Below are 20,065 nucleotides of genomic sequence, written 5' to 3'. Positions count from 1 at the left end.
CATTTCAGCCTCTTCGGCCCGGCTTGCTTGAATCCTGATGGAGCAGTGAGAAAGGGACTCATGTCTGAGTATACCCTGCCACACCTATAGTGGCCAAAAACGATACAGAAAAGGGGGTGGTGATGAACAGAGTGTCTGAATTAAGCAGACCACTCTTACCCAGTCCAAAGATCAGGGCTTGATCCATCACCGTTATTTATCTCACTGCCCCATCCCAGCTCAGAACCTGGCTATATGCAAATTAGTCTGTCCCTGGCCCAGTGCATCATGGGAACAGGGCAGACCAAACTACCAAGCCAATTCTTCACCAGAAAGGAGACAAGCTACCGGGGACCGGTTTCTGGCATTTCAGCCTCTTCGGCCCGGCTTGCTTGAATCCTGATGGAGCAGTGAGAAAGGGACTCATGTCTGAGTATACCCTGCCACACCTATAGTGGCCAAAAACGATACAGAAAAGGGGGTGGTGATGAACAGAGTGTCTGAATTAAGCAGACCACTCTTACCCAGTCCAAAGATCAGGGCTTGATCCATCACCGTTATTTATCTCACTGCCCCATCCCAGCTCAGAACCTGGCTATATGCAAATTAGTCTGTCCCTGGCCCAGTGCATCATGGGAACAGGGCAGACCAAACTACCAAGCCAATTCTTCACCAGAAAGGAGACAAGCTACCGGGGACCGGTTTCTGGCATTTCAGCCTCTTCGGCCCGACTTGCTTGAATCCTGATGGAGCAGTGAGAAAGGGACTCATGTCTGAGTATACCCTGCCACACCTATAGTGGCCAAAAACGATACAGAAAAGGGGGTGGTGATGAACAGAGTGTCTGAATTAAGCAGACCACTCTTACCCAGTCCAAAGATCAGGGCTTGATCCATCACCGTTATTTATCACACTGCCCCATCCCAGCTCAAAACCTGGCTATATGCAAATTAGTCTGTCCCTGGCCCAGTGCATCATGGGAACAGGGCAGACCAAACTACCAAGCCAATTCTTCACCAGAAAGGAGACAAGCTACCGGGGACCGGTTTCTGGCATTTCAGCCTCTTCGGCCCGGCTTGCTTGAATCCTGATGGAGCAGTGAGAAAGGGACTCATGTCTGAGTATACCCTGCCACACCTATAGTGGCCAAAAACGATACAGAAAAGGGGGTGGTGATGAACAGAGTGTCTGAATTAAGCAGACCACTCTTACCCAGTCCAAAGATCAGGGCTTGATCCATCACCGTTATTTATCTCACTGCCCCATCCCAGCTCAGAACCTGGCTATATGCAAATTAGTCTGTCCCTGGCCCAGTGCATCATGGGAACAGGGCAGACCAAACTACCAAGCCAATTCTTCACCAGAAAGGAGACAAGCTACCGGGGACCGGTTTCTGGCATTTCAGCCTCTTCGGCCCGGCTTGCTTGAATCCTGATGGAGCAGTGAGAAAGGGACTCATGTCTGAGTATACCCTGCCACACCTATAGTGGCCAAAAACGATACAGAAAAGGGGGTGGTGATGAACAGAGTGTCTGAATTAAGCAGACCACTCTTACCCAGTCCAAAGATCAGGGCTTGATCCATCACCGTTATTTATCTCACTGCCCCATCCCAGCTCAGAACCTGGCTATATGCAAATTAGTCTGTCCCTGGCCCAGTGCATCATGGGAACAGGGCAGACCAAACTACCAAGCCAATTCTTCACCAGAAAGGAGACAAGCTACCGGGGACCGGTTTCTGGCATTTCAGCCTCTTCGGCCCGGCTTGCTTGAATCCTGATGGAGCAGTGAGAAAGGGACTCATGTCTGAGTATACCCTGCCACACCTATAGTGGCCAAAAACGATACAGAAAAGGGGGTGGTGATGAACAGAGTGTCTGAATTAAGCAGACCACTCTTACCCAGTCCAAAGATCAGGGCTTGATCCATCACCGTTATTTATCTCACTGCCCCATCCCAGCTCAGAACCTGGCTATATGCAAATTAGTCTGTCCCTGGCCCAGTGCATCATGGGAACAGGGCAGACCAAACTACCAAGCCAATTCTTCACCAGAAAGGAGACAAGCTACCGGGGACCGGTTTCTGGCATTTCAGCCTCTTCGGCCCGGCTTGCTTGAATCCTGATGGAGCAGTGAGAAAGGGACTCATGTCTGAGTATACCCTGCCACACCTATAGTGGCCAAAAACGATACAGAAAAGGGGGGTGGTGATGAACAGAGTGTCTGAATTAAGCAGACCACTCTTACCCAGTCCAAAGATCAGGGCTTGATCCATCACCGTTATTTATCTCACTGCCCCATCCCAGCTCAGAACCTGGCTATATGCAAATTAGTCTGTCCCTGGCCCAGTGCATCATGGGAACAGGGCAGACCAAACTACCAAGCCAATTCTTCACCAGAAAGGAGACAAGCTACCGGGGACCGGTTTCTGGCATTTCAGCCTCTTCGGCCCGGCTTGCTTGAATCCTGATGGAGCAGTGAGAAAGGGACTCATGTCTGAGTATACCCTGCCACACCTATAGTGGCCAAAAACGATACAGAACTGGGCCAGGGACAGACTAATTTGCATACAGCCAGGTTCTGAAACTGGGATGGTGCAATGAGCTAAAAAACGGTGTTGGATCTAGCCCTGATCTCTTGACTGGGTGAGAGTACTCTGCTTAATTCAGAGACTCTGTCCATCACCACCCCTTGTTGTAAATAATTTTGTCCACCCTAAGCGTGGAAGGGTATACTCAGATGTGAGTCCCTTGCTCATTGCACCATCAGGATTCAAGCAAGCCGGGCCGAAGACGCCTGAAATGGCAGAAACCGGTCCCCGGAAGCTTGTTTCCTTCCCAGTGTAAGAATTGGCTTTTGTAGTCTGGTCTGCCCTGTTCCCACGATGCACTGGGCCAGGGACAGACTAATTTGCATACAGCCAGGTTCTGAAACTGGGATGGTGCAATGAGCTAAAAAACGGTGTTGGATCTAGCCCTGATCTCTTGACTGGGTGAGAGTACTCTGCTTAATTCAGAGACTCTGTCCATCACCACCCCTTGTTGTAAATAATTTTGTCCACCCTAAGCGTGGAAGGGTATACTCAGATGTGAGTCCCTTGCTCATTGCACCATCAGGATTCAAGCAAGCCGGGCCGAAGACGCCTGAAATGGCAGAAACCGGTCCCCGGAAGCTTGTTTCCTTCCCAGTGTAAGAATTGGCTTTTGTAGTCTGGTCTGCCCTGTTCCCACGATGCACTGGGCCAGGGACAGACTAATTTGCATACAGCCAGGTTCTGAAACTGGGATGGTGCAATGAGCTAAAAAACGGTGTTGGATCTAGCCCTGATCTCTTGACTGGGTGAGAGTACTCTGCTTAATTCAGAGACTCTGTCCATCACCACCCCTTGTTGTGATTAAAAAAAGGCAGGGAAAACACTCCTGCAGTTTAAACACGCAGAAAGAATTGCGGGGGGAATCCCACACGCCGGGATTCCCTCGCAGCAGGCAGGCAGCCCAGCGCTGCAGGGTCCACGCTCCCCTTTTCTCTTGGGGTGATTCAATTACAGCGCTCGCAAGGCGCTAGGGTCCTCCCCGTTCCGGCGTTCCCCAGAATAAAGTTGTAGCGCGCACGAAGCGCTAGAAAACAGGCAGAGTTGGGAAAAGGTCCCAAAATGTAGAGGTAAGGCTGGGTAAGGTCGGCAGACCGGGAAACAGCACACCTAGGCAGGGTAGCAGTTTCTGGGAACAGTCCAGCGGAGCAAAGAGGCAATCCTTCCAGTACATCAGCCTTTACTCCTGCAGAGTCTCTTCCAAGTCCTGTAGAAGGCAGAGGGGAGAGGGGTAGAGCTGGGCACAGGGGCCAGTGCGCAGGGTCCCACGGCGGTTCCTCCTGGCAGGGTGTCCCTCCACGTCAGCACAACACCATGTGGGCTCACAGCCCCTGTATTTATACACCTCCCTGCCCTGTGTCTGGAAGTGGGTAGAAGCTTCTGGAAGGGTCTAGGGGTCGGGGTTTCTGGAAGGGTCATGGAAGTTCCAGTCCCAACTGGCACTGGGAGAGGTGTTAGTAGGGGGCTAGCCTTGTGCAGGACAGGCACTGACCTAGTCAGGGACAGGGGATTTATCTGCCCACTACTCCAGTTGCAGACCTCCCACTCAGCCTGACCCTGCCTCTCTGGAGTCACCCACTCCTCACCGGCCCCGGTCACTTCTAGAAACAGACATGCAGGCAGGCACACAGCACACAGAAAGGCCAACTTCTAAAAGTGGCATTCCTAAAATAGTAAAAATAAATCTGCGCACACCATTGAGCAGCATTTATCATGTTCATTCCACGCATACCAAACATGCCATACTTATTTTGTTTTATTTAGGAATTATCCCTTAAGGGGGGAGTTCCCAATGTTAGCCTATGCTAACCAGTGCTAAAGTGCCCAGAGTCCTAAAACCACCAACACCACGTGAGCAAAAAGGCTAGGAGGAAGGCCAGTGCTTAATTTGTGCTTACTTTTAAGGGCCGGGTCTACACGCATCTGCAGGACTGCACTTCATAACATGACATGTTAGCTAACTTAGCTTTTACTGTATTGGCGCAAAGTGCTGTTCTATCTTCTCGGACTCCCGAGTCCGGGTGAGTGTTTCTTGTCACTTGTGAGCTGGAGACTGCATGCAGTAAAGATTACTTTACTGCATTCAGACAATGCCTTGATCATCATCATCATATATGTGATGGTGGATGGTGGCGGCCCTTAGTTCAGTGTTGCCAGTGGTGGGCGGGATTCAGTCAGACACTGATTGGGCGGCTGGGCCTGGGCTGGATTTGGTTGTGCGCGCTGCTTGAAGATTTGTGTACGAATGCCACGCCCCGGCACACCCGCATTCGACCACGTTGAGGGCAGGCAGCACAGCAGTAGCAGCAGTCGCCCTATCAGTAGTTAAATATAAAGGCCGTACCCCCCAGCCCCGGGCAACCACGAGTGGAACAGTAAGTAGTAGTACGCGGCGCACGCCACTAAGCACTGAGCATTCATTATGCTCTGCATGCCCATTGTTGCCAAACCAATGCACGTTATTATTTTTTTTAGGCATGGTGGCGTGTCAGGCACTGCCACCGCGCGGTAGCTCCAGCTCCTGCTCCTGCTCCTGCTCCATCAACAAGATTTAATGACTTGCTGTGCCTGCCCGCTCCCATGGTACACTTAATAGATTTTATTTATTTATATCACAATAGGGCCGGCCACCTGCGCGCCGCCGGCCGGGGTTAAGTTGAAAGAAGAAGACCCTTCTGCCCCTTGATGTATCACGAAAGGGCTGGGCGTACGGCCGGGTTTGAAGTTAAAGGCCCTGCCCGGCCCCTGCCTTCTTTGACATCTTAGTATATATACTTCTAGTCACTGCTTAACAGTGGAGGGCTTTACTGGCTTAATAGTGGCTAAATCAATGGCATGAAAAGCAGGATGTTGTGTAGCAGTGCAGCGCCCGCAGATGTATTTCCGATTGCCCCTCCCCCCCCCCCATCCCAGGAGCCATCATCAGCCCGAGGACATTGTGAGGTTGAGAGAGCAGGCCAGGCAGGCCTTGATAGCTATATCTGGTCCGCTCAGTGTAATAAATAAGGCAGTGCCCCGTAGCCCCGGATGCCTGTTCCACCCCTAGTATAAATAACTGTAAGCAGTGGTCGAAGTGGGAAAACAAAAGTAGGGGAACTGTGGGTGGAGAATCAGGGGGCGGGAATAACTGAAGATTGAATCCGTGGGCGGAGTCAGGGGTGTGGCTAGAAATAGCAAAACATACCAATTTTTTGTACGTTTAGCATTTCACTGACCAGTTACAGCTTATAACATTATTTAATTAAAAGAATGGATATGTTTATTTGAGGTTTAATTCAGGAAAAAGCAAACACGCATAGGGAATACAGGTTTATGTAAAGCATGTGAAATATAAGCAGGAACAACATGTTACCTTAATGCTTTTACTCTCATTGTTCAGAAATCCATGATTATTTTTTGTCTCAAACATTGAGGTCATGAATACAGGGCTCCTTATGTACACATGTGTTAAGCAGGGCTCAGAAGAGAAAGGGACTCTTCAGGAGAATCTAGACTCAAGGAAACCCACAAAGGCTCCTTCACATTCATATCAGCCAGCTAGCTGCTCAATCATAATATAGCAAAAAGAACAACTGGTGGACAGAATCCAGAACAATATCATACATTCACCCCAGAACAGAGATCTGGGCCTAAATCCATTGTTTCTTTGCTCACCATGCCATTCCAGTTTGGACCCAGCCATATGCAAATCAGTCTTGATACTGCACCCAATGAGAACAGTCCAGCCCAAACTGTCAGGCCAGGTACTCCCTGGACCGGAATCAAGCATCCTAGGACCGGTTTCGGGCTTTCAGCCCTCATCAACCAGGATAGCTTGATTCCAGTGGCATGGAGAGCACAGGACTATTATCTGAGCATACCTGTCCCACTCGGGGTGACAAATGCAAAAAGAACAATTGATGGACAGAAGGCAGAACAATGTCATACATTCACCCTAGTTCAGAGATCTGGGCTTAAATCCATCGTTTTTTGCTCACCATGCCATTCCAGTTTGGACCCAGCCATATGCAAATCAGTCTTGATCCTGCGCCCAATGTGAACAGTCCAGCCCGAACTGCCAGGCCATATGTATTCAAGTGTCCTTTCATTCGGGAAGTGAACACAAAGCAGTACCCACTGAACTATGCACATAACATATTGCTCTTTGATATGCATGGTACATGTTCTTTGCAGCATGCATATTACCACTCTGCACTACCTTAGATGAGTAAAACAGCCACTAGACAAAACATGCTCCCATCTCTCTCCAGCAGGTACATTGATCACCAAAGTTATCTTGGCACTTGTATTGTTGACCAAAACCTGCTGAATATACAAAGAACTTTGCAGTGTTTTTAAAACTCCTGCACTTGTACAAAACCGGTCCCCCCAAACTAAACTGGCCCCCTACCCTTCCAGTCGCCCTGGGAAACGCGTGCTCCTGCCCTTTCACTGCTCCAGTCCAGTCAGTACTCCTGCTCATGCTCGATCAACACTCCTGCTTCGTCAATTCCCCTGCCCCCTCCCTTCTCCTGCCCCCTCCCTTCTCCTGGCCCCTCCCTTCTCCTGGCCCGTCACTTCTCCTGGCCCGTCACTTCTCCTGGCCCGTCACTTCTACTGTCCTGTTCTCTTCTCCTGCCCTGTTCACCGCTCCTGCCCTGTTCACCGCTCCTGCCCTGTTCACCGCTCCTGCCCTGTTCACTGCTCCTGCCCTGTTCACCGCTCCTGCCCTGTTCACTGCTCCTGCCCTGTTCACCGCTCCTGCCCTGTTCACCGCTCCTGCCCTGTTCACCGCTCCTGTCCTGTTCCCTGCTCCTGCCCCGTTCACCGCTTCTGTCCTTTCACCGCTCCTGTCCTTTCACCGCTCCTGTCCTTTCACCGCTCCTGTCCTTTCACCGCTCCTGTCCTTTCACCGCTCACACCCGGTTACTGCTCTAGCTCATGCCCCGTCACTTCTCCTGCCCCGTCACTTCTCCTGCCCCGTCACTTCTCCTGTCCCATCACCTCTCCTGCCCCATCACCTCTCCTGCCCCGTCACCTCTCCTGCCCGTCACCTCTCCTGCCCCGTCACCTCTTCTGCCCAGTCACCTCTCCTGCCCCGTCACCTCTCCTGCCCCGTCACCTCTCCTGCCCCGTCACTGCTCTTGCCTCGTTCACTGCTCCTGCTTCGTTCACTGCTCCTGCCTCGTTCACTGCTCCTGCCTCATTCACGGCTCCTGCCTCGTTCACGGCTCCTGCCCCGTTCACTGCTCCTGCCCCGTTCACTGCTCCTGCCCCGTTCACTGCTCCTGTCCTGTTCACCGCTCCTGCCCCATTCACTGCCCCTTTCCTTTCACCGCTCCTGTTCTTTCACCGCTCACGCCCGGTTACTGCTCTAGCTCATGCCACGTCACCTCCCCTGCTCCGTCACCTCCCCTGCTCCGTCACCTCCCCTGCCCCGTCACCTCCCCTGCCCCGCCACCTCCCCTGCCCCGCCACCTCCCCTGCCCCGTCACCTCTCCTGCCCCGTCACCGCTCCTGCCCCGTCACTGCTCCTGCCCCGTCACTGCTCCTGCCCCGCCACCGCTCCTGCCCCGTTCACTGCTCCTGCCCCGTTCACTGCTCCTGCCCCTTTCACTGCTCCTGCCCTTTCACCGCTTCTGTCCTTTCACCGCTCCTGTCCTTTCACCGCTCCTGTCCTTTCACCGCTCCTGTCCTTTCACCGCTCACGCCCCGTTACTGCTCTAGCTCATGCCCCGTCACCTCTCCTGCCCCGGCACCTCCCCTGTCCCGTCGCCTCCCCTGCCTCGTCACCTCTCCTGCCCCGTCGCCTCTCCTGCCCCGTCACTGCTCCTGCCTCGTCGCCTCTCCTGCCCCGTCGCCTCTCCTGCCCCGTCACTGCTCCTGCCTCGTTCACTGCTCCTGCCTCGTTCACTGCTCCTGCCTCGTTCACTGCTCCTGCCTCGTTCACTGCTCCTGCCTCGTTCACTGCTCCTGCCCCGTTCACTGCTCCTGCCCCGTTCACTGCTCCTGCCCCGTTCACCGCTCCTGCCCCGTTCACCGCTCCTGCCCAGTCACCGCTCCTGCCCCGTCACCGCTCCTGCCCCGTTCACTGCTCCTGCCCCGTTCACTGCTCCTGCCCCGTTCACTGCTCCTGCCCCGTTCACCGCTTCTGTCCTTTCACCGCTTCTGTCCTTTCACCCCTCCTGTCCTTTCACCGCTCCTGTCCTTTCACCGCTTACGCCCCGTTACTGCTCTAGCTCATGCCCCGTCACCTCTCCTGCCCCGGCACCTCCCCTGTCCCGTCACCTCTCCTGCCCCGGCACCTCCCCTGTCCCGTCGCCTCCCCTGCCCCGTCACCTCCCCTGCCCCGTCACCTCTCCTGCCTATCGCCTCTCCTGCCCCGTCGCTTCTCCTGCCCAGTCACTTCTCCTGCCCAGTCACTGCTCCTGCCCAGTCACTGCTCCTGCCCCGTTCACTGCTCCTGCCCCGTTCACTGCTCCTGCCCCGTTCACTGCTCCTGCCCCGTTCACTGCTCCTGCCCCGTTCATTGCTCCTGTCCCGTTCCCTGCTCCTGTCCCGTTCCCTGCTCCTGTCCTGTTCCCTGCTCCTGTACTGTTCCCTGCTCCTGTACTGTTCCCTGCTCCTGTACTGTTCCCTGCTCCTGTCCTGTTCCCTGCTCCTGTCCTGTTCCCTGCTCCTGTCCTGTTCTCTGCTCCTGTCCTGTTCACTGCTCCTGCCCCATTCACCGCTTCTGTCCTTTCACCGCTCCTGGTCCTTTCACCGCTCCTGGTCCTTTCACCGCTCCTGGTCCTTTCACCGCTCCTGTCCTTTCACCGCTCACGCCCGGTTACTGCTCTAGCTCATGCCCCGTCACCTCTCCTGCCCCGTCACCTCCCCTGCCCCGTCACCTCCCCTGCCCCGTCACCTCCCCTGCCCCGTCACCTCCCCTGCCCCGTCACCTCCCCTGCCTCGTCGCCTCTCCTGCCTGGTCGCCTCTCCTGCCTCGTCGCCTCTCCTGCCACGTCTCCTCTCCTGCCCCGTCTCCTCTCCTGCCCCATCTCCGCTCCTGCCCCGTCGCCTCTCCTGCCCCGTTGCTTCTCCTGCCCAGTCACTTCTCCTGCCCAGTCACTGCTCCTGCCCCAGTCACTGCTCCTGCCCCAGTCACTGCTCCTGCCCCAGTCACTGCTCCTGCCCCGTTCACTGCTCCAGCCCCGTTCACTGCTCCAGCCCCGTTCACTGCTCCAGCCCCGTTCACTGCTCCAGCCCCGTTCACTGCTCCTGCCCCGTTCACTGCTCCTGCCCCGTTCACTGCTCCTGCCCCATTCACTGCTCCTGTCCCGTTCCCTGCTCCTGTCCCGTTCCCTGCTCCTGTCCCGTTCCCTGCTCCTGTCCTGTTCCCTGCTCCTGTACTGTTCCCTGCTCCTGTACTGTTCCCTGCTCCTGTTCTGTTCCCTGCTCCTGTTCTGTTCCCTGCTCCTGTCCTGTTCCCTGCTCCTGTCCTGTTCACTGCTCCTGCCCCGTTCACCGCTCCTGGTCCTTTCACCGCTCCTGGTCCTTTCACCGCTCCTGGTCCTTTCACCGCTCCTGGTTCTTTCACCACTCCTGTCCTTTCACCACTCCTGTCCTTTCACCACTCACGCCCGGTTACTGCTCTAGCTCATGCCCCGTCACCTCCCCTGCCCCGTCACCTCCCCTGCCCCATCACCTCCCCTGCCCGTCACCTCCCCTGCCCGTCACCTCTCGTGCCCCGTCACCTCTCATGCCCCGTCACCACTCCTGCCCCGTCACCACTCCTGCCCCGTCACCTCTCCTGCCCCGTCACCTCTCCTGCCCCGTCACCTCTCCTGCCCCGTCACCTCTCCTGCCCCGTCACCTCTCCTGCCCCGTCACCTCTCGTGCCCGTCACCTCCCCTGTCCCGTCACCTCCCCTGTCCCGTCACCTCCCCTGCCCCGTCACCTCTCCTGCCCCGTCACCTCTCCTGCCCCGTCACCTCTCCTGCCCCGTCACCTCTCGTGCCCGTCACCTCCCCTGCCCCGTCACCTCTCCTGCCCCGTCACCTGTCCTGCCCCGTCACCTCTCCTGCCCCGTCACCTCTCCTGCCCGTCACCTCTCCTGCCCGTCACCTCTCCTGCCCGTCACATCCCCTGCCCCGTCACCTCCCCTGCCCCGTCACCTCCCCTGCCCCGTCACCTCCCCTGCCCCGTCACCTCCCCTGCCCCGTCACCTCTCCTGCCCCGACACCTCCCCTGCCCCGTCACCTCTCCTGCCCCGTCACCTCTCCTGCCCCGTCACCTCCCCTGCCCCGTCACCTCCCCTGCCCCGTCACCTCCCCTGCCCCGTCACCTCTCCTGCCCTGTCATCTCCCCTGCCCCGTCACCTCTCCTGCCCCGTCACCTCTCGTGCCCGTCACCTCTCGTGCCCCTTCACCTCCCCTGCCCCATCACCTCCCCTGCCCCGTCACCTCTCCTGCCCCGTCACCTCTCCTGCCCCGTCACCTCTCCTGCCCCGTCACCTCTCCTGCCCCGTCACCTCTCCTGCCCCGTCACCTCTCCTGCCCCGTCACCTCCCCTGCCCCGTCACCTCCCCTGCCCCGTCACCTCCCCTGCCCTGTCAATTCTCCTGCCCCGACACCTCCCCTGCCCCGTCACCTCTCCTGCCCCGTCACCTCTCCTGCCCCGTCACCTCTCCTGCCCCGTCACCTCTCCTGCCCATCACCTCCCCTGCCCTGTCACCTCTCCTGCCCCGTCATCTCCCCTGCCCCGTCACCTCTCCTGCCCCGTCACCTCTCCTGCGCCGTCACCTCTCCTGCCCGTCACCTCTCCTGCCCCGTCACCTCTCGTGCCAGTCACCTCCCCTGCCCCGTCACCTCCCCTGCCCCGTCACCTCTCCTGCCCCGTTACCTCTCGTGCCCGTCACCTCCCCTGCCCCGTCACCTCTCCTGTGCCGTCACCTCTCCTGCGCTGTCACCTCCCCTGCCCCGTCACCTCCCCTGCCCCGTCACCTCCCCTGCCCCGTCACCTCCCCTGCCCCGTCACCTCTCCTGCCCCGTCACCTCTCCTGCCCCGTCACCTCTCCTGCCCGTCACCTCCCCTGCCCCGTCACCTCTCCTGCCCCGTCACCTCTCCTGCCCCGTCACCTCTCCTGCCCCATCACCTCTCCTGCCCCGTCACCTCTCGTGCCCATCACCTCCCCTGCCCCGTCACCTCTCCTGCGCCGTCACCTCTCCTGCGCCGTCACCTCTCCTGCCCGTCACCTCTCCTGCCCCGTCACCTCTCGTGCCCGTCACCTCCCCAGCCCCGTCACCTCCCCTGCCCCGTCACCTCCCCTGCCCCGTCACCTCTCCTGCCCCGTCACCTCTCCTGCCCCGTCACCTCTCCTGCCCCGTCACCTCTCCTGCCCCGACACCTCTCCTGCCCCGTCACCTCTCGTGCCCGTCACCTTCCCAGCCCCGTCACCTCCCCTGCCCCGTCACCTCTCCTGCCCCGTCACCTCTCGTGCCCGTCACCTCCCCTGCCCCGTCACCTCTCCTGCCCCGTCACCTGTCCTGCCCCGTCACCTCTCCTGCCCTGTCACCTCTCCTGCCCGTCACCTCTCCTGCCCCGTCACCTCTCCTGCCCCGTCACCTCTCCTGCCCCGACACCTCTCCTGCCCTAGTACCTCTCCTTTCCTGTCGCCTCTTTTGTCCGGTCACTGCTCCTGCCCAGTTCACTTCACTCCGTGTACAACATTGACAAAGGTGTCAGGGAAAGCTCCTCTCTAATCACCAACTCCGATCTCAGGGGCACTTGATATGTTAAAGGCAGAGGGCGGCCGCATCGTCATTCTAAAGGGGCCTATCTGCCTCAATCGGAATGACAATGGCCTGCCCTCAGGCTGCGGAGCTCAGGGGGGGCGGGGGCTGCTGCAGCCTCTGGAGTACAACAGAGAAGTGCGAGCAGCCCCTGGAAGCGGAAAGAAAAAATCATTTTAAAGTTGGACTATTCTTGCCGTCCCGGGACGCTTTTTTCAAAGCAGAAGTAGGGGAACGGACTGAACAATTTTTTAGAAGTAGGGGCACGCCGTGCCCTTCCGTCCCCGCCCACTTCTATCACTGACTGTAAGTACTAAGCAGGTCATTCCATGCGCTGCTTTTTTTTTGTTTGAGCCGAGTGTTGGCGTTTTGGGCACTGTGGTAGCTCCGGTGGCAGCTCCATAGATTTCATGACGCCAGTACAGGATGACGCACTCCACTGTGCCTGCTGCCCTCCCTGGCCTAGTAGCGGCTGCCGCCGGCCCACACACACATTTATTCAGTCACTCACAATAGGGCCGGCCAGGGTTAAAAGAAGACAAATAAAGGCCCTGCCCTTTAAGTATCCCCCAGCTGCATTCCTTCCCTAACAGTTCCAGCCCTAGTCTTGGTGGCGGGAGGGGGATGTGGGGGTATACTGGGGGGCTAATGAATACCACGCGCGACCTGAGCATAATAGCATTTGATCAAAACGGAGGCCCCATAGATAGTGGACTCTTTGTGCCACTGGCTTTCTTAGATTCTTTTTTTTTTGGAGGAGACTGGCAAAGCTGGATTGTCTACAGACGAAAAACCGGGGGCTTACATAAGTTTATTTATGCGTCTATTTTTTTCAGTTTATTATTACTACCAGCCTGGTAGAAATAATAAACAGTGCAGAAAGAGTACCAGAAGCATGGTAGCAAGAGGGAGGTGAGCTGAAGAAGTAGGGTAGGAAGCAGAGAGAGACAGAGGTAAAGAGGGGTGAGGTCAGATACCTAGAGACAGATGACAAAGCAAGAAATGGGCAAGGAGAGAAGGGACAGGGTATTGAGGGAGGGATAGGTAGCGAAAGATAATCAGAGTTAAAGAAAGGTAGGCAGAGGGGTGGTGTTGAGAGATTTAAGAGAAAAATAGAAGCAAGTAAGACAGAAAAAATACCGGGGAGGGCCTTGGGTGTTGGGGGCCAGAATAATTGCCCACTTTGCCTTGAAGAATCTGTGGGTGACTTTGACAAATCACCCCATTTATGTATACAACGTTGTGATCCTCATCCTCTCTTCGAATGCAAATGCCCTCCAGCCCAGTTGATGACATTTAAAGCCTGGTGGTATCAGCCATGCATGAGTGCGTTTGTAGTCTGTCAAGAGAAGGCTGCAGGGTTGTTTAGTGCTGTGCAGCAATCAGCAGTATTTATGTACAAACCTGTATGTTCATTATTGATTTATGACTATTAAAAGTGTGCAAGTAATGCACATAAGGTGATGGCAGCACATGGCAGTGGCAAGAATTAAACCTTCCAGAAGCAACTATAAAAAATTATACCATTTTGGATGAGATAATGAATGAATTACAGATTGATATTAAGCAAAGGAAAGCCAGAAAGCTTAAACGCGACGAAAGAGATTATACCTCTGGTCGCGTTTACACTTTTGCTGAGAGATTTGACTATTTAATTAAAAATGTACCGACTAGTAAGCAAAAGAGCGGCACCCCATCTACTAGTGAAACTGAACCTGGGTCTAGCAATGTGTCTAGTAGCGAGAATGAAGACAACCCTGAACCAATAGTCCTCCCAACACCAGAGACACATTTTTTAGAGGAGGTTCGCAGACTGAGGCGAGGGAACAGGGATTCAGAGAGGAACAGGGATACAAATGTAAAAAAACAAGGAGAGGAGGGAGAGGCGGTAGGAAATCAGGCAGGAAGAGTAGGGATGAGAACGAGATCGTGGAAACCATAATTCAACTGATGTAAAAGATACTAAAGATATTGAGATTGTTAATCTGTCGTCTATAGAACTATCTGATGATATGATTAGTTTACTGAGCAAAGGTATGGGTTTCTGTCCTATGGCTAACTCTGACTGGTATATGACGAAAATAGACCTGTTCAGATTTGTAAGAAAGCTAAGACTAAAAAAGTATTTTACAAATGTACCAGACAAACCAAAAGATGTAAGAATAAAACCTTTGAGTAATATTACTATTCAAGAACTGAAAGAGACTCAATTACTACTCTCCATCACTGAGAAAAACGATGATCCTGTTACCATGACTAAATTGTTGGATGATTTGGAGTTAGAGAGGTTCCTCAGTGAGAAGAGTGGACTTAAGGAGAAATCAAAATGGACACCTAACATTACATCTGGTAGTACTATAGAGGCTTTCTATAGAGCTGTAAATCAAGATATTGATAAAGTGATTGATCATAAGTACCACTAAAAACTTAAACCTTATAATGACAATTTAACAGTAGGAGACAGATCTGCACTTAGAGAACTTACGCGCAATTCAGAGATAACCATACGCAGAGCCGATAAGGGAGGAAATGTAATAATCTTTAATACTGTTGATTACAAAAGGGAGGTAATGTCACAGCTGAATGATGCTGAGTATTATGAGAAAATAGCCAGTAACCCCCTAGTACCTTTGACAAAGACTATTAATGATCAACTTAAGATCTGGTATGATTTAACGCTTTAGCAGTATATCCACTATTGGGGAAGATATATAGACGACTGTCTGTTAATATGGACAGGTTCTGAAAGCAAACTCAAGGAATTTTTTGAGTACATTAAAGACAATAGACTGAATTTGGAATTTACTACTAATTATAGTACAAATAATATAACGTTTCTAGATATAGAAGTGTTTACAGACAATGGGAAACTATGCAGTCGTATGTATAGAAAGCCAACTAGCTGTAATGCTGTACTGCACGCCAAAAGTTGCCACCCTAACAGTCAAAAGAATGCTATCCCTTACGGAGAGATGGTTAGGGCGAGACGTAATTGCACTAACGAGATAGACTTTGAGGACAACCTAGCAGACCTCTCAAGAAGATTTATAAAACGAGGCTATCAAAATAAAGTGGTTATGAAAGCAATTGAGAGGGCGAAGAAATTGAAAAGGAACAAAACCCTTAGTAGTAAATCCTGTAATGAAACTTCCAAACAAACCAGACTGAGACTGATTACGAACTATAGCTCTGAGAGTGCACACCTGTTTAGTATTTTGAAAAAGCATTGGTACTTATTTAGTATGGATAGAGATCTTCTCCCATACGTAGGTAATACACCAGGAGTGACATTTAGGAAAGGACGTACTATCTCTAACTATGTCAGCCCAAGTTACCCTGTACAAATAACAGAATCGGATTGGCTTACAACTAGTAGAAAAGGATTTCACAAATGTGGCAAGTGCAGTTCGTGAAGGTGGGCGATAAAGAAAGTTAAGTCATTTAACTACAATAATACTGGAGAATACACTATTGACCACTTCATTAACTGTGATACCACATATGTGGTTTATGTAATTACGAGCACCTGCAAAAAGATATATGTAGGTAGCACGATAAGGAAACTGAAAGAAAGAATGGTGGAGCACTTCAGGGCACTGAAAACAGGAGATACACGCTATCCGGTAGCTTCACATATGGCAAGAAACCATGAAGATAAAGAGAAGCACATATTTAGCTACCATGGCATTGATCATGTTAAGAGAGACCCTAGAGGTGGCAACAGAACGATTCAACTGTGACGCAGAGAAGTTATGTGGTTGATGAAACTTATAGCTGTTGAATTAGGCCTAAATATTGATAATGAATTTGAATACTATTTAGGCCAGGAATGAAATGTACTTGCTAACACATGTCTGATATTGTATATAATTTATGTAATATCATTCCCTGCCATCCTGCCTGTACCTATCTTCCTAACCATCCTACTCCCTAGAACTGTAGTTTTACCGAAATAATCAGTAAACATACTTTCCAACACCCCCTGTCACTAACAACAATCCGTGGCATCTTAGCTCACATAATGATAATGAGAGTTATTATAAGAAACTAAAATTATTAACCTAAGCCTATACTATGATAATGGGAGCTAATATAAGAAACTAAGCCTATACTATGATAATGGGAGTTAATATATGAAACTAGAACTACTAATCCAAGATACAAACAATTAAACACTAAATACTTTGTGAATTGGATTGCACATTTGCACTTGCGAAGTTAAAATGTTACAAAATGGAAATTTTATTTTAGGCTTTAATAATATTTAAAAATATTACAAATCGGCGAATTTTAGAATACAGATTGAACTGTAAATATATTGCGATTCAAACTGTTTGGTAAATAGGAATGACCAAACGTGGAGATAAATCACAAGTTAAGACTCTTTTCGATTACTGACAGTGACTAAACAATTGAAAATACTAGGCTATGATGGCGTGGGAAACAACCCTTACAACGCAACTATTACAACGCACACCGTTACAACGCACACCATTACAACGCAGGATCCGTTACAACGCATGCCTTTACAACGCATGACATTACATAGCAGATGCTATTACAACGCATGCCATTACAATGTAAGTATTGGTAAGTATGTTATTTTTTTTAATCATTTTTTTCAAATGTAAATTAAATAAATTAATTTAAGTAATAGTATATATTTAGTTTTGGGTTATGGGGTACAGGGGTATTTTTAGGTTTCAGGGCTAGGTATGGGTTTTGGGGTACAGGGGTATTTTTAGGTTTCAGGGCTAGGTTTGGGTTTTGGGGTACAGGGGTATTTTTAGGTTTATGGGCTAGGTTTGGGTTTTGGGGTACAGGGGTATTTTTAGGTTTCAGGACTAGGTTTGGGTTTTGGGGTACAGGGGTATTTTTAGGTTTCAGGGCTAGGTTTGGGTTTTGGGGTACAGGGGTATTTTTAGGTTTCAGGGCTAGGTTTGGGTTTTGGGGTACAGGGGTATTTTTAGGTTTCAGGGTTAGGTTTGAGTTTTGGGGTACAGGGGTATTGTTAGGTTTCAGGGCTAGGTATAGGTTTTGGGGTACAGGGGTATTTTTAGGTTTCAGGGCTAGGTTTGGGTTTTGGGGTACAGGGGTATTTTTAGGTTTCAGGGTTAGGTTTGGGTTTCGGGGTACAGGGGTATTTTTAGGTTTCAGGGCTAGGTTTGGGTTTTGGGGTACAGGGGTATTTTTAGGTTTCAGGGCTAGGTTTGGGTTTTGGGGTACAGGGGTATTTTTAGGTTTCAGGGCTAGGTTTGGGTTTTGGGGTACAGGGGTATTTTTAGGTTTCAGGGCTAGGTTTGGGTTTTGGGGTACAGGGGTATTTTTAGGTTTCAGGGCTAGGTTTGGGTTATGGGGTACATGGGTATTTTTAGGGTTCAGGGTTAGGTTTGGGTTTTGGGGTACAGGGGTATTTTTAGGTTTCAGGGCTAGGTATGGGTTATGGGGTACATGGGTATTTTAAGGGTTCAGGGTAACGGGTATTTTTAGGGTTCAGTTTTTAAATAAATAATTTTAAATAATTTAAATAATTAATTTTAATAATGTTATTATTTTTTAATATTAGTTCTTTAATAATAATTGTTTTTTTTTAAATAAACTATTTTTTAAAGTATATATATTTACAAATTAATTATTAAAAAATAATTTAATTTATTAAATTAATTACATTTTAATAAATTACATTTAAAAAAAAATAATATACTTACATATACTTACGTTGTAATGGCATGCGTTGTAATAGCATCTGCTATGTAATGGCATGCGTTGTAAAAACATTCGTTGTAAATGTATCTGCGTTATAAAAATTGCGTTGTAACGGTGTGCGTTGTAAAAGTTCGCGATGTAACGTCATACATCCTGATGGCGTCCGCAATTCGAGACCACAATAAGTCATTACAAGATGGCAGTTCTACAATTCGTCAAACTTCGTAATATAAATTGAGCTTTGGATATAAATATATATTATGACTTGTGCTATTTGGCAATAAGGAACTACTAAACGTAGAGATAAATTATATGTTGAGATTTTCTGTCGATTACTGACAGTGACTTACTAACTTATAACACTAGGCTAAGATGGCGCCCGCATTTTGAGACTATAAAAAGCCACTACAAGATGGCGCCGACATAGCACGCGAGAAACTACCGAGGTGATCTTACGATATACGGTGAGTGTAATGGGCAACCGATTGAGGCACTACAGTAGGTTTTAAATATAACATTTGATAAAATACTAAGTCCGTTTACAATTGCTTTTTAGAATTACGGATCAAGACTATTACTAATAATTACAAGAACGGTGACAAGGCTTTAATTGCAGGTAACCAAGCTTATTGATATGACTTATAATATCGATATCGTTAAACTCTTTATTTAAAGTACTATAACACTAATCTGATAACATGTCAAATAACTATTGAGACTAGTTGTGAAAATAGAATAATAGGACACAGGTTGTCGATATTGATATCTTACCAATATTATAACTGTGTATAACGAATACTGAGAAGGGACATCCAATTGCTCCATAATGATATAGCTTTTACCAAGAAATGTGTACTAACTAGATCAATACCGATACTGACATTAAAATTCATTATTATAGAAGAACGAATACTTATATTATAATTCACTATTATAGAAGAACGAATACTGGAAAAGGGATACTTAATCACAACAACTAAAAAGCGATATCGTGCTACAGAAACATCCACTTCAAAATTCGAGGTGAGCTATGTGAGTGAAGTGAGACAACTAATAGGCTGCACTGTGACAATCTAAAAACATGGGCTGTGGCTCATGACAGGGGAATTGTTGTTTGTTTATTGTTACAGCTATAACGCTGAACTGGAATCAGTGGATAGAACCTTTCAATTGTGATATAAACTGGACTTTGAACTGGTATGTGGAAAAGATTTGATAATGGTACTTTAAGTTTGAAATCTATTCATTAGGTTCTTCCTCTGGTTACACTAATTTAGTTTAAACTGACTTTCTTCAACTATTTTACACTTTGGTGACTTTAGTTTTATGCTTGGCATTAGGGTCTATAAGTGATGTCTCTACTATAGCCCACAGTTACTCGGTGGTCTTCTATAAGACGAGAATAGCTTATTAAAGTATTAATTGTATCTAAGTAGAAATTATTGTAATTTTTTACAGCCCTGAAGAAGTCTTAATGTCTAAGACTGACTAAGACGAAACACGTGTTGGCTGTTTTGTTGAATTTTACTTTGGATGAAGAAAATTGACAGAATAAAGAAAAAAGAAAAATTGAAGAAGGACAATACAATTTGTGGACTGAAATTGATTATGTGAGTGCTCGGTGGATCATTTTGTATTAGGCTGGCCACAGCTAATGATTCACACTTGGGAATCTTGCACTGCTGTAACTGCTTCCTCTGAGTCTTGTCGTGTAACTTCTTTGTGTTAGGGAAGCTTGTGCTCCTGTTGTCAAAGCTATACTTGTGTTATATGCTGCTGAAACCAAAACGATTGACTCAATGAGGGAGGGAGAGGGCCCAGGGGTGAGCCGGTGCGGGGTGCAAAGAGGTGGCGCACGTGTGCAAATATGAGTAGGTTTCCCTACCACACACACAGCGGTGTGTACAGGTGGCTGTGTGCATGTTGTCTGAGCGTGTTGCCTGTGTATGTTGGTTTGTGTCTGGCTCGGGTACTTTGAAGCTGAAATTTGAAAGAGGGCAAAAGGAAAAAGCTAATAAAGCCTATATATAATTCCCACAA

At 50.1% G+C, this 20,065-nt stretch overlaps 1 long non-coding RNA gene across 11 annotated transcripts in view; it reads left to right on the top strand.

The window, feature by feature from the left end:
• LOC144770702 (uncharacterized) overlaps positions 1-20,065 on the top strand; it is a 175,887-nt gene that overhangs the window by 85,624 nt on the left and 70,198 nt on the right. For 6 of the 11 annotated variants that reach the window (XR_013598986.1, XR_013598982.1, XR_013598987.1 and 3 more), the window contains exon 5: positions 19,484-19,635. The exons of 3 other annotated variants lie outside the window; for them this stretch is intronic. This is a non-coding gene — a long non-coding RNA (uncharacterized LOC144770702). Of the gene's footprint in view, positions 1-18,391; positions 18,490-18,581; positions 18,642-18,962; positions 19,049-19,483; positions 19,636-20,065 lie in introns of all 11 variants that reach the window. 2 more of the 11 variants (XR_013598984.1, XR_013598985.1) reach the window with 2 other exon arrangements.

Source organism: Lissotriton helveticus, chromosome 7 (genome assembly GCF_964261635.1).
Source record: "Lissotriton helveticus chromosome 7, aLisHel1.1, whole genome shotgun sequence".
In the NCBI taxonomy this organism is placed as follows: Eukaryota; Metazoa; Chordata; class Amphibia; order Caudata; family Salamandridae; genus Lissotriton; species Lissotriton helveticus.
The sequence above is the reverse complement of the archived record's forward strand: the minus strand, read 5'-3'. Positions and strand labels throughout refer to the sequence as shown.